General features: G+C 40.4%; 2 pseudogenes; one reads left to right on the forward strand and one right to left on the reverse strand.

The window, feature by feature from the left end:
• On the forward strand, positions 1-1,249 carry LOC116101254 (annotated as a pseudogene).
• Positions 1,250-3,384: 2,135 nt separating this feature from the next.
• LOC116101255 lies at positions 3,385-3,981 on the reverse strand (annotated as a pseudogene).
• Between the last annotated feature and the right edge of the window lie 3,508 nt (positions 3,982-7,489).

Genomic DNA, 7,489 nt, shown 5'->3' on the forward strand with positions numbered 1-7,489 from the left:
ATGTACCCTTCATTCCTGGAGCAGCTGGGAGCCCTGGGCGATGTGCTGGAAGACCCAATAGATGAGGAGACTGAGGAAAACCAGAAAGATGACTCTGGGGTCTACAAGATGGTAGGAAATAACTTTTTGTTGAAGAAAATAGAAATCAGTAAGGGTAAAGAGGGGAACTTGAAAGAAATGTTGTGAACATGAAATTAACATTTAGTGTTTACAGCATCAAGACTTGGTCAGCTGAACATGCTGACAGTCATGAGTTTCAGCAATTGAATAAAAAAAAACCTACTCAATATCTCTTAGTGTGCTTCCCACACATGTTGTGCCACCTTCTCCAGAAAAGCAGGCAGAGGTCTTGTGGCATAAAGTCTCCACTGGCAACATGGATCCAAACATGTGGAGAGATGATGACACAGAAGATTAGAAAACTCTCTTGAGGGTCTTTTCACATCTGGTCCTGTGTAGAGACAAAATCTTCTATTTGTCTTTAATGCAGGACAATAACTGAAGGGAGAATGAGTGAGATGGAATTTCAGCTGGAGGATGACTCCAGGTTAAAAGCACTTAATGCAACATTCAGAGTGAAAATCCAGACAGATTCACTGAACTTAAGCACCACAGTACTAAGTTACAGTCCATGGTCTCACCTCCCCTTCGAGTAAGAGCTGAAGTAGCAGATGTGCTCTATGGGAACTATGGGACAGTTCTTAATGAATGGAGCACCATTAGAAAAACAAATGGGTGATGGACTGTAGAGTGCTGGGCATCACATGGGTATGTATGCATCTTCAATTGAGGGTGTTTTGGACGGTGAAAAATGCTACACAGGTCAGCTAAAGGAATATCTGTTTTCACAGAAGCACCTCGGGCTGACTGCAGCAGGAAGCATGAGCTTATGCAGTATGACTTGGAGATGGCTGCTCAGGACTTGGCTTTCCACCACTGGGGAATGTGAGAACATTCTTGTTGAAGGGAGTGATTACCAAACTCTTTGGTTGAGAAACTCCAGAGCAGATAGAAGCCAAAATAAAGGTGCTAGAAGAGTTGATACATGAAGGGGAATAGCAGCTGAAGTCTAAAAGTCTGGAAGGCAAAGAATTTGTGGAAATTTCATGAGCTAATACCAAATGCTCCAAGGAACAAGAGTCAGGACCTGTAGGGAGCCCTCATCGGCTATGAGGTCATGCAGGTCAGCACACACAAAAAGGGAATCCGAGTTTGTACCAATGCCAAGGAATGCTTCAGCAAGATGTAATCCTGTGAAGTGACTTCAGAGTACCCCAAAACAGAAGTATAAGTCAAAAGAAATTCACTTGCTACCTAATATACATAAAACTGTATAGTAAATTGAACAAATCAGCCTTCTTTAACCTAAGTATAGTTGTGTTCACATAACACAAAAGAATATATTTTAATGAAGACTAAATATTACAAATTAAGCTTGGAGAGACCAGTGCTGATTCCAGAACATTAAGTTAATAAGATATAACAATGGATTGTCACATTTCTGAACCAATAACCAAATGTCAGGATGTTAGTAATTTCCATGTGATCCTTTCAGTCTCAACTGTTCCAGATCTTTTCATGTAGGGAGTCTTCCAAAGATGAAATTCCCATTACTGCCTGGTAGAACCCACTTCTTCTATACCATTTTACTCTGCTTAAGAGTCTAGCTGTTTGGTTTGACAAAGCTCAGCAGAAACTTACTGTGAAATCTGAGGTTTCCTTCCCCATCCCTAGATCCCTGTACCATTTGCCTACACTAGCAAACACCTTCAGTGTGTATTTCACCCAAATTTTGATATGAGTCAGAAATTTTATACTGCCATCAATGAAGTCTCACCTTCTTAGATACACAGTGGAATCAATACATGCTTGTGATTAGGAATTGCTATATAGAAAGTTTTATTCCATTATTATTGGTATTATTATTAGTAGTAGTAATAGTAGTAGTCTCAATAATTGTTCACCTCAGCAACAAGCCTCAATGTTTTTCTCCTTGGCTTCTCTCTGCACATGGCATTTTAGGGTAGGAGGTACAGCACTATGTGTAACACACTCATAGTGAACATGCGTTGATTCCCTCATCATTAATGTGCTTTTCTGTTGCCTGGCTGTGATTTTATAATGATAAATTATGCTGTTGCTCTTTGAATGTGTGTCCTATGGTACATGTTCAGAAGCTATTAACTCTTGCTCTGCTAGCTTGCAAAATCTTAACTGTGCACCCATTGTTTCTATTGTTTTAAAACTATACTCAGTACTGTTTAACATTTTACTTTTTTTACATGCTTAAAATGTTGCTGGATTTTGTGGTGTTTACCAAATGTATAAAATAAGTAGAGGTAATGTCATGTTGATTTTTTTTAAGTTTTAAAAGGCAAATAGAATTGCACAGCTGCATAATCACAGGTGACAATCAATCACAGGTGACTCTCTAGATGGCATGTCACAGTCACAATGACAAACTACAGATTTTAAAAGTATTAAAAGCTATAAAGAGAAAAGGCCAGCTCACCCATATACACACCAAAATACCACCAGAGACCCCAAAGCCAGGAGGAATAGAATGAGAGCTTTTCAAGTCCTGAGAGTAAACAACTGCTAACAAAGATTTCTATATCCAGAAAGGCCTAGAAAGACTGTATTTTTAAATTAATGTAGAAAAGAGAACTTTTTAACATAGGCACAAACTGAGACAGGTCATAACCACAAAACAAGCATTGGAGAAAGTACAAGAATGCTATACACAAATAAGAAAGACAGACAATCTCTACCAGAGAGACTAGGAAATAATACATCCATGAGAAAGAGGTGCCTAACAAGACATAAGAGGCATATGGGACACAACAGGACCAAAAAGAACACTCCCACAACACATAATAATCAAGCCATAAAATTTACAGAACGAAGAAAGAATATTCAATTTTGTGAGAGAAAAAGACCAAGTCACATATCAGGATGGGCCCATTAGAACAACACCTTAGTTTTCAACTGAGACTCTTAAAGCCAGAAGGGCCTGGGTGGATACTCTGAGAAACACCAGATTACTATACCCAGCAAAAGTATCAATCGCAATCAACAGAGAGAAAAACATCTCAGAATAAAAGTGGTGGGTTTTTTTTTAAATCTGTACTTTAATTATGTACATAAATGGTGATATAAGAATGAGGAGTGCTAAGGCTTGTACATTATTTCCATGTGAAAGATTGCAGATTAGTTGGCCTGTAATATGGCATCACCCAAATCAGCAAAAGGCCTGGTGGTGTTTTTCCTGAAGAAAGCCAGTTTACAGATCCAATACTGATTCTGTAGAAATACTGATTTAATACATCTGGAGGTTCCAACGTTTACCTATAACTGATTAAAATGGGTAGAGCATGGAGTTTTCTATTTTTTTTTCCCAGGCGAATTCTTCTCATTTCCTGGCTTCTGAAAATTTTGCTTCCACAAATCTTCTACACCTGTGTACCCTCATACTCCCCAGTCATATAACTTCTCCCCGGTGATCTGGGCAATGGTGATAGCTTGTTGTTAGTAACAGACAGGCACCTAATCCCATGAAAAAAGGAGGACACACCAGCTTCTTTATTTTTGAACCTCTAGCAAAAAGGAGTCCAACAAAACAAGCAAAACCAGTAGCACTGGGTCTTGGGAAAAATCCAGGAAGCACATTTTTAAGATAGTTATAGTTATCTACGCCCCACTGGACAAAGTATTCCACCTTTGGTTTAGTATGAGAGTATATTTCCTGACACAAACTTGTATATGGCTCACAACGGTGTCAGAGTTGTGAGATGTTTTCTTCAAGTTGAGTCCTTGACTCTTCCACATATTTAGGCTGACCCTCTAAACTGAATAGAGTGAAAGCTCATCAATCTTCATGTAACTTCTGTGAGACAAGTCCTTTTAGAGTGCTGCATAGATTCTGCAGGTGAGCAGGCTCAGGCTGGCTGGCTCCACAGATCTCTGAATTACCTTGAACATGTGGCTGGCAGCCACAGCTCGGGCAGGGTCACCCCTCCCTTGGCCTCTCCGACTATCAAAAATGTTTTTTTAATTTAAAAAAAAAAAAAGCAATTTATGCCCACCAATTCAGCTAGCTCTGAAATGGGCACTCAATAGGAAATTTGAGTGTAGAGGAAAGTTTTACTATAGCAAATATGGCAAAAATAGCAAACCATCCCAGAAGAGCTAGTCAGAGAGTAAGGGCAAACACCACAACAAAATGACAGAGATTAATAGGCACTTCTCATTAATAATTCTCAATATTAATGGTCTTCAACTCCCCCAATAAAAAAGACATAGATTAACAGATTATATTAGAAAACAGTATCCATCTGCAGTATCCAATGATGACACCTTACCACTAAGGATAGATAATCACCTTATGATAGAAAGATGGAAAAGAGTATTCCAAGCAAATGGAACAAAGAAGCGAGCATATGTAACCATTTTCATATCTGCAAAACAGACTTAAAACCAAAACTAAGTAGAAGAGATAGGAAGGATACTACATACTTATTAAAGGGAAAAATTCAAGAGGAAAGTTCAATTCTAGACATTTATCCACTAATCTAAAGAGCACCCAAGTTGATTAAAAACAAAACAAAACAAAACAAAAAAACCCACTACTACAGCTAAAAATTACATATTGGTCTTCACATGGTGATAGTGGGTGGCTTCAATACCCCATTGAGGCGATAGATAGGTTATCCAGTGTGCTGGTTTCAGTAAGAATTGCCCCCATAGATTCATATATTTGAAAGCTTAGTCACCACGAAGTAGCACTCTTTAAAATGATTAGAAGGACCGGGGACATGGCCGTGTTGGAGAGGGTGTATCACTGAGGGTCAGCTTTGAGGTTTCAAAATCCCATACAAAACTCAGAGTTGCTCTCTGCCTACAGATTAGGATGTAGCTCTCAGTTATTGCTCCAGTCTGCAGATATGTGGCCATGCCCCTTACCAAGATGGCCAAGTCCCCAATTAAGTGCTTTCTCTTGTAATAGCTGTCCTGGTCATGGTGTCTCTTCATAGCAATAGAACAGTGACTAAGACATCCAGACAAAATCTAACAGAGAAATGCTGAAATTAAATAATATCATAAATAAAATAGACCTAACAGATACCTACAGAACATTCTACTAAAGGATATGCTTTATATACTTATAGAATATACTTATACAAACACTAAAGATTATACTTTCAGGAGGCCAACATCCAGAGACCCGCTTGATGCCAGAGACCTACCTACCTCCATACTGTGTGGTGGTGTGGTAAGCAGAGGACATTCAGAGGCCAGCCCACCTGTAGACACACAGAGATCTACCAGCAGCCACAGCAAAGGTGTGAATGCATAAAAGGCACCCACAGACCTGCCTGCCACCACAAGCACAGGCAGAGAAAAACATTCAGAGACCCATTAGCCACCATGCCTGTGCAGATACGTAGTAGCTCGCCCAAAGGCATGCCATGTGGTGCAGGCAGGTAAAGGACATCCAGAAGCCCACCAACCTTGTGGCCTGCCCAGAGCAGCAGGAGCCACTAACAATATGCAGATATGTGGTAGACAGGTAAAAGAGAAAGAGAAGTGAAATCGTTTGAGCATTATGAAGAGAGGTGGAACTAGAGACACAAGGGTAAGGAGGAATAGCCTGTTGTGAACAGTCAGGCCTGCCACCTGAGGCCATGGTGGAGTCCCACCCAGCACATGCAGCTGCTGAGCCATGCCCGGGTCCAAGACTTTGAGGCAACAGGGATCTGTGTTGATGTTCATGACTAAAGATCATGTGGACACCGCTGGTCTGAGCTGTCACCTGGGACCGGGTAGATGTCCAAGGACTATGCAGAACTTGCCCTGCCCCTCACTAGCCTTGGCATTCCAGAGAGATGTCCCCACCTTTCACGGGCTGCAGCACTTGGGAGAATGCTCTCTGCATCTCCCCTGGGCAGCACAGTAGAGTTGGTCCTGGTGGCAGGGGTGCAGGTGAGCTTGTGTGAGCACAGGAGAGTTGACCCCACCTGACATTTGAGACAGTTTGTGTCCCCTGCCCCTTACCAGCTGCACCACTCAGGAGAGTGGGCCCTGAGCCTCAACTGGTCAACACAGTAGAGCTGGCTCTGGTGTGGTGGGTGAAGGTAAACCAACCCCAAGGTGACCCTGCCCTTGCCAGCTGCACCATTGGGTGAGCTAGCTGGGACAGTGGTGGAGAGTTCACCCTGGTGGTACCAGTATGGGAAAGCTGGCAGGCTCACCAACTCAGCCATCAACCAGGCTCAGATGCAGGGTGTTGAGTTGGCCCACCCCTCAAAATCTACCTCATCTATGAACTGGTGGAGCACCTAAAAGGGCCAGTCGTGCAGATCCAAAGCTACAGTATCTCAGTGACACAGTGCAACAACAGGATAACTGAGAAGAGTCCTGGTCAAGATCCAGTATTGATGGTATAGCAGATGCCAGAGGCCTCAAACCAGACCTCAATGGCTCATTGCAATGAACATTTGCAAGTAAAGATGTGTGGACAAAATGTTATATTGTGGGACACACTGTGATAGACTACAGCTTCCATGACAAGATGATTTCTATGCTTTTGTTGTTTTTTATTTTCTTTTGGGAGGGAGGTCACAGGGCAGAGGGTGGATACAAAAGGGACAGGGAGGTGAATGGGACTGGGGTGCATGATGTGAAACTCACAAGGGATCAATAAAAAAGTTAAAGTAAAATAAAAAAGAATATACTTCCCTCTCAGCATCCCATAAAAATTCCTCTAAAACTGACTACATATTACTATACAAATCAAGTTTCAACAAATATTTTTTTAAAATAAAGTTTTTAAAAATAAAACCCTGCAGCCTAACTGACCACCATGAATTAAAGCTGAATATTAACAATAGAAATTTCAGAGAATATACAAACTCATGGAGTCTTAGTGAAAACTGAGCCAAGACAGAAATCAAGAAGGAAATTAAAAACTTTTTAGAATGGATGGAATTGAAAACACAACATACTACAACTCTTTGTGACACAATGAATCAGTCCTAAAAGAAAAGGTCATAGCACCAAAAGCCTACATAAAAAGATGACACACTTGAAAGCTATAGAAAATCAAGAAGAAATACTACCCCAAGAGAGCAGAAGAGAAGAAAAAAATCAACCTCAGAGCTGGAATCAATCAAATACAAACAAACAATACAAAGAATCAATAAAATGAAGAGGTTTTTTTTTGAGAAAAAAATAATAAAATTGATGACCTTTAGACTAACTAAGCAAAAGATTCACTGCACAAGAATCCAAATTAATAAAACTAAAGACAAAAAGAGGAAATTACAATAGATGCGGGAGAGATTTAGAAAATCATAAGGATATACTTAAAAAAAAAACAACAACTTTATTCTACCAAAGTAGAAAGCCTAAAAGAAGTAAATGCAATTTCTTGACATAAACAACCTACCAAAGTTAAATCAAGTTGAAACAAACTATTTAAACAGACCTA

Source organism: Mastomys coucha, unplaced genomic scaffold, assembly GCF_008632895.1.
Source record: "Mastomys coucha isolate ucsf_1 unplaced genomic scaffold, UCSF_Mcou_1 pScaffold21, whole genome shotgun sequence".
In the NCBI taxonomy this organism is placed as follows: Eukaryota; Metazoa; Chordata; class Mammalia; order Rodentia; family Muridae; genus Mastomys; species Mastomys coucha.